The sequence below is a fragment of the Salmo salar genome, chromosome ssa02, assembly GCF_905237065.1.
Source record: "Salmo salar chromosome ssa02, Ssal_v3.1, whole genome shotgun sequence".
Classification (NCBI taxonomy): Eukaryota; Metazoa; Chordata; class Actinopteri; order Salmoniformes; family Salmonidae; genus Salmo; species Salmo salar.
This window is the reverse complement of record NC_059443.1, coordinates 28,088,908-28,109,076: the sequence shown is the minus strand read 5'-3', so window position 1 is coordinate 28,109,076 and position 20,169 is coordinate 28,088,908.

The following is a 20,169-nucleotide window of genomic DNA, read 5'->3' as shown; positions in this document are numbered from 1 at the left end:
CCGGTCATCTTCGGGACCGCAGGAGGTTATTCAACCGGAGCGCCAAACTGATGAGCTGGTTGAATGACAGCTGTACCTCCTCCCACAGTCCGCTACGGAAAACCGTGACCAGAGCCAACTCGTTCCATCCGGTGGAGGCCACGATGATCCGGAACTCCAGGGCGAGCTCAGAGGCGGTCCTAGATCCCTGGTGTAGTCGGAGTAGACGCTCACCTTCCTCTCGGCCCTCCACAGGATGATCAAACACCGAGCGGACGAGGAGGGGGAAGCGCTCGTAGGACTCAACCTGACTCCCAGACTGTGGAACCCCAGTCCAGAGCCCGTCCGGTCAGTGCAGAGATGACGGTGGAAACCTTGTCTCTTCCGGAAACAGCCCAGCGTAGTGAGTGTGGTACAGGTCGCATTGTAGAAGGAACCCCTTGCATCTTGCTGTGTCCATTTTGCAGGTCGGTTATTCTGGCACGCTGGTATAAAGGATTTTGGAGACAGGCGCAGGAATACACAATAGGGGTTTTTAATGTCTGGTTGGGTTTTGCACAGCTCTGCCTCCATGACAACCTCCACAAGGGCGAGAATGTCCATGTTCTGGCGAGCAGTATGATTTATTCCACTTGACTTTGATGTCTCTAACTCAGCCTCTGTGGTTTCCATCAATCCTTGAGGACACCAATGGACTTGCTGATCCTGTCGGCTGCTTGCTCAGTCATGTTTGGACCCAGGCCCTTCAGAAATGACTTCAAGAAGTTGTTGAGGTGTTCCAGAACCTGTTCCAGCTAAGACTGTGTGCCAGCCGAGGGGAAAGAGTGGAAATTACTTGCAAGGTCAGTAGAATGGTAACATAGGCATATTGGCTATGACCATAGGCCTTGTAGAACAACAGAGCTACAATCTATAACTTCAACAACATCTCACCATCTCCTTCTTTTACTGCATCCTGCATGTTGGACAGGAAGAAGCCAAAGCTGAGTTTTGCATCAGTATGTTATTTTTTGTGGTACCCCTCACGAGACCAGAGTGTATTCATTAGGGAAACAGTTTAAGACCCAAACAGAATCAAATAGAGCAAACAGAACGAAACATGAATTTTAATTTGTCCATTTAGAAAGTTTTGCGTTTTCCATTTGGAAAGTGTTGCAACAGAAATGGCATAATGATTACACCTCAGGTTGCATTTGGCACTCAATCTATTATCAAGTCATAATGTTTTTTCTTATGGTTCTGCCTTGCTTTGCTGTATGTGTAAACATTTCTGCAACCCGGCACACGACATGGGAGATGCTTCCTCTGTAGAGGTTGGCCCCTGGACATATTTCTGACTCCAGTTGCAATGTCAGTGATATCACCAAACATGAAGAATCTGTCCCTGATTTGTGACACAGAGGCATTATGCCAGCTCCTCTTCACTTCAGGTGAACCGCTGCTGACGTGGTCAGGAATGAAACAGTTTGAGACTTCTGTTGAGACCAATTGGAAAAAGTGTAATAACAACAATGATATATACATATTTGTTCTTGCAATAGACATTACAACAGAGCTATGATATTTCAACCACATAAAACAACTATATAATTAATTACATGGTAAACCAATTGTAAAGGTGTCATCTCATTCTATTCTATAATCAAAATGAGATCTCAGACATGTTGAACATCAAGCATGTCAAATGTACTTATGCACTACTAGTTAGCTAGTTAGCTAGGAGTCCAATTAATGTTCAAGATAGCACAGACTCATCTAATATCAAATTATCTAGTCATACACTGAGTAAATAAAACATTAAGGACACCTGCCATGTCAATCCCGAATAACAAAACAGACAAGTGTTCAGTAATATGTACTTATTGATTATTGTATTTTTCATTGTCTTGAGGTTCAAGCATGAGTCAGATCTTTAATGATTTTTCTGATGAGGATGATGATGCCTGTGTGGAGTGAATATTGACCATGTTCACTGACTACACCATATCCTCAGTCTAGAGCTGTGTCCATCCTGACCTGAAACCATCATCAGACCCAGAGACTCAGGCCAGGAGTCATTATGACACATTATGGAACTGGGCAACATTCCAAAATACATTTCTGGGTTATAAAATGTATCCAATTGTAACAGAATCATATTAATGACTTAATAAGCCTGACTCCGCTGAAGTAAAGTAGAAAGGACCCATCCATCACAATGTGAATCAGAATGTCTGAGATGACATCACTAGTTAGCAGACCAGACATTTCTTTGTCTGAGCTGGCTGGGTCTTGGGCTGATGAAGGGCAGAATCGCCTGCTGGGACAAGGATAGATAATAGTAGTTAGTATAAAGACAGCTAATATTCAGTGACCAGAATCATTGGGGACAGTGGACAGTCTGCAGTGCTGATCATATTATGTCAAGCTCAATGACAGATCAGTGAGCTTGAAATATTTCTCTTCTCTTCTTATTTGTCTCTTGTTGGTTTGAGTGTGTGTGTAAAATGTGCAGTGCTATACTGTATATACACTGAATGTACAAAACATTAAGAGCATCTGCTCTTTCCATGACATAGCCTGACCAGGTGAATCCAGGTGAAGGCTATGATCCCTTATTGATGTAATTTGTTAAATCCACATCAATCAGCGTAGATGAAGAGGAAGAGGCAGGTACATGGTACATGGATTGTTTTTGTGTGCCATTCAGAAGGTAAATGGGCAAGTCAAAATGTTTAAATGCCTTTGAACAGGGTATGGTAGTATGTAAATCCACATCAATCAGCGTAGATGAAGAGGAAGAGGCAGGTACATGGTACATGGATTGTTTTTGTGTGCCATTCAGAGGGTAAATGGGCAAGTCAAAATGTTTAAATGCCTTTGAACAGGGTATGGTAGTATGTGCCAGGAGCACCGGTTTGTGTCAAGAACTGCAACGCTGTTGGGTTTTTCACGCTCAACAGTTTCCTGTGTTTATCAAGAATGGCCCACCACCCAGAGAACATCCAGCCAACTTGACACAACTGTGGGAAGCATTGGAGTCAACATGGGCCAGCATCCCTGTGGAACGCATTAGACACCTTTTGGAGTCCATGCCCCGACGAATTGAGGCCGTTCTGAGGGCAAAAGTGTGTGGGGGGAGTGTGTGTGGGGGGGCTCAATATTAGGAAGGTGTTCCTAGTGTTTGGTATACTCAGTGTATTTACAATTTGTTTCTGACATGAACCTCATCCACAACAATCCCCATGGGGTTTTCTCAATACACTGTTGATGCCAACGTATTCCTCCACTTGACGTTCAGCAACCAAGACTCTGGGCTACCAAAACAAATCCTGCCAACATCCATGGAGAATGTTGGAATCATTATTAACACCAAGCTGCATAGCAGTGATCCCCAGCTTTGCAGCCTCTCTGATCTGGTCCATGGAGGGTAATGAACAGTGACACATTAACGAGAATTTTGTTCTCGATCAGTCCCATTTTTGTGACTAGCAGCGAAACAAGCTGGTAAACCAAGCACTTGGCGAACCCAGTCAGGAGAAGAGTCAAAAGATCTTCTCCCCCAAGAAAATACTTCAATGTAGTTATTTGCTGTTCTTTCAATGAACTTCCAGTTCTGATATCACTGCTGCTCTGGCAGCATCAACACCAACCTCCTCAAGAGAAGCCATTGTTATGATTTTTGACTTCTGCGCCCAGTATAGTCGCTTCTCGTTGTCGTAATCAACTAAACCACCCCCACAGATTATCAGAGGACGCTGATTGGTCCGGCCATACTGTGGCTGTAGGGAGGGGCTCAAATGGTTTGAATGTGGTGACGGTTTGAATGCAGACTGGTTGAATGCGGTTTGAATGCAGACTGGACCCATGTAGCAAAACTTAATGGAAGCTTGCAAGATCAAGATGATTCCTACAAAACTAGCTGGGGTCCAGCAAAGGCTAGCCTAGTGGTTAAGAGCGTTAGGCCAGTAACTGAAAGGTTGCTGGTTCAAATCCTTGAGCTGACAAGGTGAAAAATCTGTCAATGTGCCCTTGAGCAAGGCACTTAACCCTAATTGCTCCTGTAAGTATGGTAAAAGTTAATAAAGCTATGCATGCATATATAATCACATTTGTGTAGTGGCATACAATTGAGCAGAAGTGTTTTTAAGATTTCCACACAAAAGGACCATTTTTATTATCAGGATCTGGATTTTTTGGGCCTTTTATAAACGCATTTCATGCAATTCTACGCCATTTACACGATAATACCACACAAATGACCGAAATGAGTGGCTACTCTGATAACGGGAAACTGAGAGCAATAATAATGATCTGGTCTTGAATGCCAACAATAGCCCAGGCCAATGAAGAAATATACATATTATACAATGTATAGGCTACAGTAGGCTACTAAATAAACTTTCCAGTGGCACTGACTCCCCCAATGATGAAGATGAAGCCTAGGCTACTCACCGGTGATGGCCGATGTCCTCGTGCCAATAGCCTATCTCAAGATAAGCTACTTTGAAAAGCATTGCTCTTCGCTCAGAATCGCTCAAAAGTTCTTGAATTTTTTTCTACAGATAGATTAGTATTTTCAACAATACGCAATTGCTTTCCAAACTGTACACTTTTTGTTGTGTTTGCATTTAAAAATTAGCAAAAGGTAACTTTTTATTTATTTTTTATTTTATTTATTTCACCTTTATTTAACCAGGTAGGCAAGTTGAGAACAAGTTCTCATTTACAATTGCGACCTGGCCAAGATAAAGCAAAGCAGTTCGACAACATACAAAAACACAGAGTTACACATGGAGTAAAACAACATACAATCAATGATGCAGTAGAAAAAAACAAAATACAAAAAAAATAAGATTATATACAATGTGAGCAAATGATGTGAGATAAGGGAGGTAAAGGCAAAAAATGCCATGGTGGCAAAGTAAATAAAGTATAGCAAGAAAAACACTGGAATGGTAGATTTGTAGTTTGAAGAAAGTTCAGAGATAAAATATAAATAATATGGTGCAAAGGAGCAAAATAAATTAAATAAATAAATACAGTAGGGGAAGAGGTAGTAGTTTGGGCTAAATTATAGATGGGCTATGTACAGGTGCAGTGATCTGTGAGCTGCTCTGACAGCTGGTGCTTAAAGCTAGTGAGGGAGATAAGTGTTTCCAGTTTCAGAGATTTTTGTAGTTCGTTCCAGTCATTGGCAGCAGAGAACTGGAAGGAGAGACGACCAAAGGAGGAGTTGGCTTTAGGGGTGACCAGAGAGATATACCTGCTGGAGCGCGTGCTACAGGTGGGTGCTGCTATGGTGACCAGTGAGCGGAGATAAGGGGGGACTTTACCTAGCAGGGTCTTGTAGATGACCTGGAGCCAATGTGTTTGGCGACGATTATGAAGCGAAGGCCAGCCAATGAGAGCGTACAGGTCGCAGTGGTGGGTAGTATATGGGGCTTTGGTGACAAAACGGATGGCACTGTGATAGACTGCATCCAGCTTGTTGAGTAGGGTATTGGAAGCTATTTTGTAAATGACATCGCCGAAGTCGAGGATTGGTAGGATGGTCAGTTTTACGAGGGTATGTTTGGCAGCATGAGTGAAGGATGCTTTGTTGCGAAATAGGAAGCCAATTCGAGATTTCACTTTGGATTGGAGATGATTGATGTGAGTCTGGAAGGAGAGTTTACAGTCTAACCAGACACCTAGGTATTTGTAGTTGTCCACAAATTCTAAGTTAGAACCGTCCAGAGAAGTGATGCTGGACAGGCGGGCAGGTGCAGGCAGCGATCGGTTGAAGAGCATGCATTTAGTTTTACTTGTGTTTAGGAGCAGTTGGAGACCACGGAAGGTTAGTTGAATGGCATTGAAGCTCGTCTGGAGGGTTGTTAACACAGTGTCCAAAGAAGGGCCAGAAGTGTACAGAATGGTGTCGTCTGCGTAGAGGTGGATCAGAGATTCACCAGCAGCAAGAGCGACATCATTTATGTATACAGAGAAAAGAGTTGGCCCAAGAATTGAACCCTGTGGTACCCCCATAGAGACTGCCAGAGGTCCAGACAGTAGGCCCTCCGATTTGACACACTGAACTCTGTCAGAGAAGTAGTTGGTGAACCAGGCGACGCAATCGTTTGAGAAACCAAGGCTACTGAGTCTGCCGATGAGGATGTGGTGATTAACAGAGTCAAAAGCTTTTGCCAGGTCAATGAATACGGCAGCACAGTATTGTTTCTTATCGATGGCGGTTACGATGTCGTTTAGGACCTTGAGCGTGGCTGAGGTGCACCCATGACCAGCTCTGAAACCAGATTGCATAGCGGAGAGGGTGCGGTGGGATTCGAAATGGTCGGTAATCTGTTTGTTAACTTGGCTTTCGAAGACCTTAGAAAGGCAGGGTAGGATGGATATAGGTCTGTAGCAATTTGGGTCAAGAGTGTCACCTCCTTTGAAGAGGGGGATGACAGCAGCTGCTTTCCAATCTATGGGAATCTCAGACGACACGAAAGAGAGGTTGAACAGGCTAGTAATAGGGGTTGCAATAATTTCGGCAGATAATTTTAGAAAGAAAGGGTCCAGATTGTCAAGCCCGGCTGATTTGTAGGGGTCCAGATTTTGCAGCTCTTTCAGAACATCAGCTGAATGGATTTGGGAGAAGGAGAAATGGGGGAGGCTTGGGCGAGTAGCTGTGGGGGGTGCAGTGCTGTTGAATGCAGTAGGGGTAGTTAGGTGGAAAGCATGGCCAGCCGTAGAAAAATGCTTGTTGAAATTCTCAATTATAGTGGGCTTATCGGTGGTGACAGAGTTTCCTATCCTCAGTGCAGTGGGCAGTTGGGAGGAGGTGTTCTTATTCTCCATGGACTTTACAATGTCCCAGAACTTTTTAGAGTTGGAGTTGCACGAAGCGAATTTCTGTTTGAAAAAGCTAGCCTTGGCGTTTCTAACTGCCTGTGTGTATTGGTTTCTAACTTCCCTAAAAAGTTGCATATCGCGGGGGCAGTTCGATGCTAATGCAGAACGCCACAGGATATTTTTGTATTGGTTAAGGGCAGTCAGGTCTGGGGAGAACCAAGGGCTATATCTGTTCCTTGTTCTAAATTTCTTGAAAGGGGCATGCTTATTTAAGATGGAGAGGAAGGCATTTAAAAAAAATAACCAGGCATCCTCTACTGACGGGATGAGGTCAAAACTGACGGCCACCCAACCTTAGATGATAGTTCCCATTTAAGCCAGTCATTGCTAGTACACCCATGAGTTTAATAGTCAAATTGCCAGGGTTAGAGATTCCAAAACCCTTCTATGGATTATATGTCTACGGCCACAATGCAACAAGCTGTTCTGCAGCGCATTCGGAAAGTATTCAGACTTCTTGACTTTTTGCACATTTTGTTACGTTAGAGCCTTATTCTAAAATGTTTAAAATAGTTTTTTTCCCCTCATCAATCTACATGCATTACCCCATAATAACGAAGCAAAAACAGGTTTCTAGAAATGTTTGCAAATGTACTTTGCTCTGTTCATCTTTCCCGTGATCCTGACCAGTCTCCCAGTCCCTGCCGCTGAAAAACATCCCCACAGCATGATGCTGCCACCACCATGCTTCACCGTAGGGATGGTGCCAGGTTTCCTCAATACGTGACACTTGGCATTCAGGCCAAAGAGTTCAATCTTGGTTTCATCAGACCAGAGAGTCTTGTTTCTCATGGTCTGAGAGTCCTTTAGTTGCCTTTTGGCAAACTGCAAGTGGGCTGTCATGTGCCTTTTACTGAGGAGTGGCTTCCGTCTGGCCACTCTACAATAAAGGCCTGATTGGTGAAGTTCTGCTGAGATGGTTGTTCTTCTGAAACAGACGGATCTTTGGAGGTCTGTCAAAGTGACCATCGGGTTCTTGGTCCCCTACCTGACCAAGGCCCTTCTCCCCTGATTACTCAGTTTGGCAGGGCTGCCAGCTCTAGATGGTTCCAAACGTCTTCCATTTAAAAATGATGAAGGTCACAGTGTTCTTGGGGACCTTCAATGCTGTAGAAATGTTTTGGAACCCTTCCCCCGATCTGTGCCACGACACAAACCTGTATTGGAGCTCTACGGAGAATTCCTTCGACCTCATGGCCTGTTTTTTTCTCTGACATCCACTGTCAACTGTGGGACCTTATATAGTCAGGTGTGTGCCTTTCCAAATCATGTCCAATCAATTGAATTTACCACAGGTGGACTCCAATCAAGTTGTACAAACATCTCAAGGGTGATCAATGGAAACAGGATGCACCTGAGCTCAATTTCGAGTCTCATAGCAAAGGGTCTGAATTTTAATGTAAATCTTTTTTTTTTTTTTTTACATTTGCAAAATTGTCAAACAACTTTTTTCACTTTGTCATTATGGGGTATTGTGTGTAGATTGATGAGGAAACCAACGTACTTAAACAGGTTTAGAATAATGCTGTAACGTAACAAAATGTGGAAAAAGTCAAGGGGTCTGAAAAGCACTGTATATTGGTACACGTGATGCCAAAATTGCGGCCTTCCCGACTTAAACTTAATCCACAGCTATTTTTTAGAAGCTATTGATACTCTGTGGCTAAATTATGGTCGCTAGCGTAACATTTCAAATGTTTTTTTTTCAGACAAGAGTAATATAATTGTTGAAAAAAAATGTGTTATATAATTTTGCCAAAATTATTTCAATTTATCAGGGGATGCTGCAGCACCTCCAGCACTCCCTACTTCCCATGGCTATGGGAAACAGTGATGAGAAACGAAGAGAAACAGCATGAAACTGCCTCCAGACTGAATTATAGATGCACTCCATCTGCTGACGGAGGACAAGTCTGTCAGGCCTCCTTAGTGTCGCTCCTCTCCGGGCTCTCCAGGCACGGTGATCACACTCACACATCTCTACACTGGGAGACCCAAGGAACCTCTGGGACAGCCGGCTGTACACATCCTCTTGGTCAACTGTGAATGGCCACACCATACAGATGCCTGGAAGATCAGTGTCACCATCAGTGTCACTTCTACTGACCTGCTCAGCATATTCAATTCAAACCCTTTCAACAGAAGTGGGAACAAAAAAGTATAACTGCACACCAGACTAGTATTATGCGCTATGCCAAAGCTTCGGTCCTTTTTCGATACTAGAACATGAAAAGCGGTTCGGTAATTTAATTTGTGTTACTTTTGGTATTTCTGTCAAATGTACCTGACAGACTAAGCCTGTCTATGAGTGCAGCTGCACCGTGCCTACTCCACTTACTCATTGCTAGCCTGCACTGGGAGTCTGAGCTGCATCGTGTTAGCTCCCCAGTCCTCACTCATGCGGCACAGAAGTTCTTAGGGCTAGGTGCCAGCGGGACACCTGTCGACAATTTCCGGGGAAATTGGAGGGCCCGCAATTCAAATAAATAATCATACAAATTACAGATATTAAACATTTAGGTATATACAGTGTCTTATATCGGTTAAAAGCTTAAAGTATTGTTCATCTAACTGCATTGTCCAATGTACAATAGGCTTTACAGCGAAAGCATGCCATGCGATTGTTTGAGGACGGTGCCCCAGATCAAAATATTTTTATACAAGCACAGGCTTCATAAAATCACAAATAGCGATTAAATATTCACTTACTTTTTGAAAATGTTATTTGCAATCCAAAGGGTCCCAGCTACAACATGCATTGTTGTTTTGTTAGATAAATTCCTTCTTCATATCCGAAAAAGTCTGTTTAGTTGACGCCATCGATTTGAGTAATCCACTCGTTCAACATGCAGAGTAAGAAATCCAAAAAGCTACCGCTAAACTTTGTTAAAACAAGTCAAAATACATTTCTATTTAATCCTCAGGTACCCTAAAATGTAATTAAACTATAATACTTAATACGGAAAGAAGTATGTTCAATACAAAAGCAAAATAAGCAGGTGCACGTCCTCTTCATCACACGCGCACAGACTGATTTCCAACACTGACTCCCAGTACTAAAACTCCAAATTCTTCCTCATTTGGGAAGAAACAAGCCTGAAACCTTTAACAAAGACTGTTGACATCTAGTGGAAGCCATAGGAATTGCAATCTGGGAGCTGGATTTGGATATGACCCTATACGTTCCATTGGAAGAGCATGAGCTCTCAACCCCAAAAAAATTCTAGTTGTTTTTTCTTGGGATTGTCTCCTACCATATCAATTGTGTTATAGTCTCATACATTATTTTAATATTTCTACAAACTTCAAAGTGTTTTCTATCCAATGGTACCAATTATATTGTAACGGCCGTCGTCAAAGGTAATGGACCAAGGCGCAGCGGGTCTCGTGAACATCTTAAACTTTATTCAAGAGAACACAAAACAAGAAAAAACGCACGACAGCTAAACAGTCTTGCAGGCTACACACAGCAGTGCAAAAACAACTTCCCACAAACACAGTGGAAAAAAGGGCTACCTAAGTATGACTCCCAATCAGTGACAACGATGTACAGCTGTCCCTGATTGAGAGCCATACCAGGCCAAAACAAAGAAATACAACACCTAGAAGGGAACGTAGAAATATAAAAATAAGGACCATACAACTAACCCCAAAATTCCAACAACACAAACCAAACACACCCCTGCCACACCCTGACCAAACTACGATAACAAATAACCCCTTATACTGGTCAGGACGTGACATATATGCATATCCTGGCTTCTGGGCCTGAGTAACAGGCAGTTTACTTTGGGCATGTCAGTCAGACAGGAAGTGGAGAAAAATAGACCCTAGCCTGAAGAAGTTTTAATTTTAATTAATTAATTAATTAACACAATTGAATATTGCGACACAGCATGTAGAAATGTAGAAACTGTTAATTACTGTTCACAGAACAATGTCCATACAGGCTAGAACACTTAACAATACAAGAAGATACTGGTAGCTTCCAGCTTTGTAGGCTAATTTTCCTTGCTAGCTTGCTAAAGCTAACATCAATTCAAAATAATATACAGCCACTTTATTACTGGACTGCTGGTCACATTTTCAATGCTAATCCTACAGAAACCAGCAATGGCACTAGTCATTTCGAACGCTTCCACATTTAATTATTACTGTGTCTTCAACCTAGTTAGACAGTTAGACATCGGGTGAGTCAGGGCTTGCAAACTTTCACGGATTACAAAGGGAAACCCAGAAGTGAGCTGCCCAGTGACGCGAGCCTACCAGATGAGCTAATACCCTCTATGCTCGCTTCGAGGCAAGAAACACTGAAACATGCATGAGAGTACCAGCTGTTCTGGACGACTGTGTTATCACGCTCTTCATAGCCAATGTGAGAAAACCTTTAAAAAGGTTAACATTCACAAGGCCTCAGGGCCAGATGGATTACAAGGACGCATACTCAGAGCATGCGCTGACCAGCTGGCAAGTGTCTTTCTTGAAATGTTTAACCTCTCCCTGACCCAGTCTGTAATACCTACATGTTTCAAGCAGACCACCATAGTCCCTGTGCCCAAGAACGCCATGGTAACCTTCCTAAATGACTAGCGCCCCGCAGCACTCACATCTGTAGCCATGAAATGATTTGAAAGGCTGGTCATGGCTCACATCAACATCATAATCCCAGACACCCTGGACGCACTTTAATCTACATACCGCCACAACATATCCACAGATGACTCAATCTCTATTGCACTCCACACTGCCCTCTCCCACCTGGACACCTATGTGAGAATTCTGTTCATTGACTACAGCTCAGTACTCAACACCATAGTGCCCTCCAAGCTAAGGACACTGGGACTGAACACCTCCCTCTGCAACTGGATCCTGGACTTCCTGATGGGCCACCCCCAGGTGGTGAGGGTAGGCAACAACACATCCGCCATGCTGACCCTCAACACGTGGGCCCCTCAGGGGTGCATGCTTAGTCCCCTCCTGTACTTCCTGTTCACCCATGACTGCGTGGCCACACACAACTCCAACACCATCATTAAGTTTTCTGACAACATGACTGTGGTACACCTATAAGAGAAGGTCAGAGACCTGGCCGTGTGGTGCCAGGATAACAACCTCTCCCTCAACGTCAGCAAGACAGAGGAGCTGACTACAAGAGACGGAAGGCCGAGAACGCCCCCATTCACATCGACAGGGCTGTAGTGGAACGGCCGAGAGCTTCAAGTTCAGCGGTGTCCACATCACTAAGGATCTATCATGGGCGTCACACACCAACACAGTTGTGAAGATGGCATGACAATGCATCTTCCCCATCAGGAGGCTTACAAGATTTGGCATGGGCCCTCAGATCCTCAAAAAGTTCTACAGCACCGTTGAGAGTATCTTGACTGGATGCATCACTACTTGGTATGGCAACTGCTTGGCATATGACCACAAGGAGCTAAATAGTGTAATGCATTCGGGCCAGTACACCCCCCTAGCCTTGTGAATGGTGTCATTCCTGGTTAAAAAGACAGCTCACATTTTTATAAAAGAAGCTTCTTCTATGCAAATGTTGTTGATCAGTACAATAAAATAAGCCCCATTCACCTGTATTGTGGGTAGGCCTATGCTACATATTCTTGATTTACTCAGTTTATCAATAGAGATTTACCTTTCCAAAAAATATTAACATTATGTTGTTATGTAGTTAGATTGGTAAAAACAAATTCAAATTGATTGTACGATTGTATAATTGATTAATTAATGCATAACGTTACATGGCTGTCTCTGAAAAATGTTGATGTAAAAAAATGAACACGTAATGCTGTTGAACTCAAAAGATGCCCAACGATTGACCAGAGCAGTAGCTGAGTTTCTGACTGGATCAAGTGCCATTCTGTGACTTTGGCTAATATTCCTTCCTTTGTTGTGTTATGATATCATTTTGGTATGGAGTATCGTGATGGTATCGAGTATTGTGATACTAAACCTGGTATCGGTATCGAAGTAAAAATTCTGGTATCGTGACAACACTACACCAGACTACACAAAGAACCCGGTGACCTTCAAGCACACTTTCAATTGCAAGCACAATCTGAAGTGTTGTCAATATCTCAAGTACACTACATGACCAAAAGTATGTGGACACCTGCTCGTCGAACATCTCATTCCAAAATCATGGGCATTAATATGGAGTTGGTCCCCCCCTTTGCTGATGTAACAGCCTCCACTCTTCGGAACATTGTCGGAACATTGCTGCGGTGACTTGATCCATTCAGCCAAAATAACATTTGTGAAGTCGGGCACTGATGTTGGGAAATTAGGCCTGATTCACAGTCGGCATTCCAATTCATCGCCAAGGTGTTTGATGGGGTTGACGTCAGGGATCTGTGCAGGCCAGTCAAGTTCTTCCACACCGATCTTAACAAACCATTTCTGTATGAACCTCGCTTTGTGCTCAGGGGCATTGTCATGTTGAAACAGGAAAGGGCCTTCCCCAAATTATTGCCACTAATTTGGAAGCACAGAATTGTCTACAATGTTATTGTATGCTGTAGTGTTAAGATTTCCCTTCGTTGGGACAAAGCGGCCTAGCCCAAACCATGAAAAACAGCCCCAGACCATGATTCCTCCTCCACCAAACTTTACAGTTGGCAGTATGCATTCGGGTAGGTAGCGTTCTCCTGGCATCTGCCAAACCTAGATTAGTCTGTCGGACTGCCAGATGGTGAAGCGTGATTCATCTCTCCAGAGAACAGGTTTCCACTACTCCAGAGTCCAATGGCGGTGAGCTTTACACCACTCCTGCCGACGCTTGGCTTGCGCATGGTGACCTTAGGCTTGCGTGCGGTTGCTCGGCCATGGAAACCCATTTCATGAAGTTCTCGACGAACAGTTCTTGTGCTGACGTTGCTCGTAGTGACTTTTGCAACCGGGAACAGACGAGTTTTACCCGCTACATGCTTCAACACTCGACGGTCCCTTTTCTGTGAGCTTATGTGGCCTACCACTTCACAGCTGAGCCGTTGTTGCTCCTAGATGTTTCCATTACAGGAGGTTGGTGGCACCTTAACTGGGGAGGATGGGCTTGTGGTAATGGCTGGAGTGGAATCAGTGGAATAGTATCAAATACATCAAACACATGGAAACCATGTATTTGATGCCATTCCATTTGCTACATTCCAGCCATTATTATGAGCTGTCCTCCCTTCAGCAGACTCCACTGGTTTCCACTTCACAATAACAGCACTTACAGTTGAGCGGGGCAGCTCTAGCAGGGCAGAAATTTGACAAAATGACTTGTTGGAAAAGGTGGCATTCTATGACGGTGCCACGTTGAAAGTCACTGAGCTCTTCAGTAGGAGCCATTCTACTGCCAATGTTAGTCTATAGAGACTGCATGGCTGTGTGCTTGATTTTATTCACCAGCAACAAGTGTGGCTGAAATAGCCGAATCCACTCATTTTGAAGGGGTGTCCACATACTTTTACATATCTCATCACTTTTTACATGTTGCAGATTTAACACTGTTGAAGAGGCTGTAGTGAAGTACCTCAGTGCTATTAAGCTACTCCTACACACAGGGGCTTAAGTAATCACTCATTCACACACACACGCACACACACACACACACACACACACACACACACACACACACACACACACACACACACACACACACACACACACACACACACACACACACACACACACAGCACCGAGCTACAGTGAAAACTGCAGTTCTTGAGGAGCCCTGGACCAAAAGAAAAAGGAATGTAAATGCATGACAGTGATTAGGAGTACTACTCAGCCGACTCAGAAAGATCTTGCATTACACTGTGAATCAGAGTAAGTGCTGGTGAATCTGTGTGGCTCCTCCCACTCCATTACTGACAAAACATCAGCAGTGTCACCAGAGTGATTATAGTGCAGCAGGGAACAAAGGTAATGCAATTCAATGGACTTGCTGCAACATTATCTCCTTCGTATAATAATAACCATGGGGAGTAGAAAGTGGCTGTGGTGCAGTTAAACACAGACACACACAGGTATCATTAAACCATATACTGAAGTAAGAGATATAGTCATTCAACCATCAAAATGGTGCAAGTCTATTTGTCTGAAATAATTAAAACCTATAGAGACCAATGGGGACTGCGTGTGGCTTACTTCAATTGCCAGTTGCATGTACTGTAGGTCAACATAGTATATTCAACCATCTAAGTATATATGGCAAAAATAATAGCCTTTACACAGACCAAAAGCTAAAGCAATTTCCCTAAAATGGAAACTGTGTATAGCTAAACTTCAACTGCCAGATTCTCCCTTACACTGCCATTGGCTTGCATTTACCCTGCAGCCCTGGCACCGTACAGTACCTACCTACCCTCCCAGAACCCCAACTTTAAATGGTCAGCCCCTGACACTTAACACCTCACGCAGCAGTATAAAAGTACTCCTTTAAACTGCCCTCCTACTTCAATCTCAAACTTTGATCAAGGACTACTTCAAAAACTGCTGTGGGCTACTTTCTTCCCTCGGTGCCAGCTCTTTTTTCCTTCGGGTTTTAATTTTTCAGTCAGCCGAGGGGTCAAATGTTCCCACTGGCGGCAGCCATTATGCATGCATTGTGATTTTCTAAATTAATGCTGACACAAATAAGAAATGGTAGGGGAGGGAATTAGATGACATTAATTAAAAGGAATAAAAAGGGAGAAGAGCGGGAAGATGTGAAAGAGGGAGGCCCATTGTGATGGGGGTGCCGGGTGCCAGAGGTGGCCCGGGCTGGCCTACTGATTTACATGATCTGTAGACTTAAGTGTTTCTGCCTGCGATGCAATGGGGCTGGCTGCGGCTGGCTGGGGCTTTCTCTGACTGACCCTGCTGACCCTGCAGAGCAAGCGGAGGGGAGTGAAGCCCCCAGGCAGCGAGCGGAGATCAGCTCTTCCTGGTATATTGTTTCTGTAGGCGTCAGATAATGGATTATGTCCAGAAAGAGAGGGAGAGAGGATGGAAGATGTTGCCAGAGAAATGAGGTGACATGAGAGAGGTCAGCCTAGGTGAGAGTATGTCTGGTTTCCTCTTAGCAGGCAATGAGCGTGTGTGCGGTGTGTGTGTGTGTGTGTGTGTGTGTGTGTGTGTGTGTGTTTGTGCGAGTTTGTGCACGCGTGTGTGTGGGTGAATGTGTACCAACCAAGAGTTTTGAAAAGTTGAACTGTGTTAAACAAAGAACTTTGTCATCGTAAAAATTTTATAACGTTCTTCTTCATTTACGACTTCTGTTAAGCGAAAGAAAATGAAAACTTTATGAATCTTTCATGCTTGAAAAAGCTGCTAATAATAAATAACTTAAACGTAAGCTATGTACTAGCTCCTGCTTCCTCCTCTCTCTCTCGCTCTCGCTCTCTCCTCATCCTTTGTTTCTTCCTCTCTTCTGTCATTCCTACTGACCTTCAACAAACAAAGGATTGAAAATTCTCACAAGAAGAGTCAAATAAAACTTCCTTCAGGGCGCTACTCCACCCTTGAGCCTGCAGACAAACAATTATAGGGAACTCTCAGCGGCAGTCAAACAGCTAGCATCTATAGAGGCTTTCTCATCTTCCTCTATTTACTGAAATTACAAAGAATATCATGAAACAATGTGTCTTGGCATACTGTGTAGACAACTGAACAAATGAGAGAATGTTTCACTTCACAGTGAGATGTAAAGATCAAGTAAACACACACACACATACACACGCATACACACAGACACACACACACACACACACACATGTGCATGTAAACACACACACATACACACACACACACCCTCAGAAGCATGACGGAACATGTGATTAAGACAATTGCAGACCGCTTTCAGCAGGAATCGCAAATGTGAACACAGTGTACTCCAACCAGCTTTATTCATTTGAGATGCTCTGCATCTGAGAGAGCTGGAGCTGCCAGCTTTTCAATGCACAATCAATTCAGTCCCGCACTGTGTGTGCATCCAGTCTACATCAAAAAAGAGTTTGAAAAGTTTCTCACTAAAAACTTAGACTTGTTTTGTAAAAATAAATTGCAGATCTTTATGCTCACTACCTGGTGTTGATTGACGAGATATAAAAGTCTCTGTTTATTTTATTTTTTCTCTCATCTCTGCTGATGCGATTAAGGATGAACGAGCAAATTGCTAAGCCAGAAAACAAATATTCTACCAGCAGGGAAAGATGTGTTATTAGGGAATGATTCTTGCCTTCATGTTGTTTCAGTAATCACTCATACGTATGAGCACTGCTACAGTAGCTGCCTCTCCTTGTGAGCACAACAACCAACATCTATTAGCCAGTCAAATCACTTTGGATTCCCATTGTATAGAGCTAAGGTTGCAGACAGATGTAGGTACCACCGAGACCATAGCTGCTATCTTCACACCAATCTCTATTTGAGGTTCCTATTCATTGGCATTTAAGGAAAAGAAAAGCTTCAGGGCCCGTATTCAAAAAGTGTCTCAGAGCAGAAGTGCTTATAATATGGACAGGGGGGACCTGATCCTAGATCAGCACTCCTACTCTAAGATTCTGTGAATACGGGTTCATATTCCATCTCACTTCAATCCTAAAGGTAGAGCTAGTGGCCATCTGAGGTATTTGGGGCACCGCCAGGATCTTTCACAATTCATTTTTCACACTTTGCCAAAATTCGCCTCCCTCGATCTTGTTGTACTCAGCATTCCATATTGGTGATGCAATTAAGTAATCTTTGAAATCAATTTGCTGTGAAAACGTTGGGACTGGAGTGAGAAGCGAGAAATTAGATTTATTGTCTGCTGGAAATGGAACATAAATATTGATTGAATTAATTACAGCAGCAGGGAAAGAGCAGCACGGAGGTGGCACCATCACTGATGAGACTAATTAAAGGGGTTATCCTTAAGAAGAAAATAAGTGCATTACCTCAAACTTCTCAGAACACTGAACATTTATCTGTCATCAGCCTCTCACCCCTCCATCGTCTCCATTACTCTGCTGTCTCCTGGAGTCAAGTGGACATCTAAATCTACCTACTCCGACTCTATGTCCTCATCTAGTCATAGTCAGTCATTTACTGCAGCTTCACGAAAGATGATAAAAACTTCAGCACTGTAAATCTTTTTTAATATTATTAGACAGAAAGAAAACACCATTAGCCTTACGGTTCGGTTGAGTTTATACAAATTATTTCCAGCTTTATGGCACAGTTGGGCCTCTGTATTTTTTGTTTTGTCCCTGTACCAACCCTATTGTGTTTCAGAGTAAAATTATTAGATACTAAGATATTCGCCAGTGATGCAATTGATTACTAGCTAGGGGGGTAATTTCTTATCAACATATTGGCTACGTGATTCGGTATCGTCACTATACACACATGACCTTCAGTTAATCTGACGAGTTCGTTTCATGGTTGAGGTGTGTGTGTAACAGAGGCCTCCACTCAGTGTTGAGACTTAAATGTTCTTTAATGAACATAATTACCACAGACCCAGAGCTCTCTGGCAGCACACTGCTTTAGTGACTGACTGAGCGTCCTTTCCTCTCTCTCCCCAAGTCTTTCTTATTCTAAATGCCATTTGCAAATGCTATGCAGGGAGACTTAAAAATCCATTTCCCACTTCACTTCCCTGTTCGCAGTCCATTTGTCTTGCCCGGTATTCCTATGTTTTGCGTATCGATTTGCTGCTGCCTGCTCCTGTCCAGGCGGTATGTTCTGGGCGCTCCGGGGCTGAAGGGGACCTTCAGAGGGAAGCGGTCGGAAATGGAGTCATCTCCTCGTTATCCTCCATGTCCCTGGGATCTAACCATAACGGGAGAGACCAGACCAGGTCAGACTGGACCAAACAGGAGCAGATTAGAACAAACCAGACCAGAAACAAACCAGACCAAATCAGACCAGAACAGACTAGTCCAGACCGAACCAGACGGGACCAAAACAGGCCATAACAGAAACAAAGTTGACCAACCCAGACCAGGCCAGACTGGACCAGACTGGACCAGATTAGAACAGACCAGACCATACCCGACCGTGTGCCATAGATCTGACTCAGTCCAGATCAGAGGAAGAACACCGTGTCACTAAAACAGAACTCACCTGTGAACAGATAACACTAGGAAATGATATGTTTCTCCTTATAATTCAAGTCGCATTATATAGTTTGCACAAAGGAATATGTATACTACATCATTCTGGCATTTCTGCCCCCCCACACACACACACACACACACACACACACACACACACACACACACACACACACACACACACACACACACACACACACACACACACACACACACACACACACACACACACACACACACACACACACACACACACACACACACACAAACACAGACAGGCACACAAAGGCACACAGACACACTCAGACACAGGCACAGACACTCACAGACAAAGACACACTCACAGACACGCACACAGACACACACACACAGGCACACATAGGCACACTGACACCGACACTGACACCGACACTCACACAGACACACACAGACACACACACAGACATACACACACACACACACACACACACACACACACACACACACACACACACACACACACACACACACACACACACACAGGCACATACAGACACATACAGACACACACACACAGACACACACACAGACATACACACACACACACACACACACACACACACACACACACACACACACACACACACACACACACACACACACACACACACACACACAGGCACACACACACAGGCACACACACACAGGCACACACACACACACAGGCTCACAGACACACACACACACACACACACACACACACACACACACACACACAGTGACAGGTAGGTAAGTGGGTTTCAAGTGTGGAGCTAACAAGCCAAGTGGCTATATTTAGCTTGCAGACACCTGTCATGTTCAGACAGGCAGAGGGGAGCACTCCCACCTGCAGAGAGCCAACAAACCTCACCTCTTCGTCAACTTGCCATACAACCTGTCCTGCACTCAGAAACCCTGTCCACCGCTCAGGTGAGGAGAGAGTACCTCTACACACCTGCAGAGCATGTGAGATTACTATGATGGAGAAAGCATATAGAGGGTGTATAGAGGATATTGAATAAGGGAGGAAGCTTTGGATATATTGAAGCAACATCTCAAGGCATCAGTGAGGAAGTTACAGCTTGGTCGCAAATGGGTCTTCCAAATGGACATTGACCAAAAGCATACTTCCAAAGTTGTGGCAAAATGGCTTAAGGACAACAAAGTCAAGGTATTGGAGTGGCCATCACAAAGCCCTGACCTCAATCCTATAGAA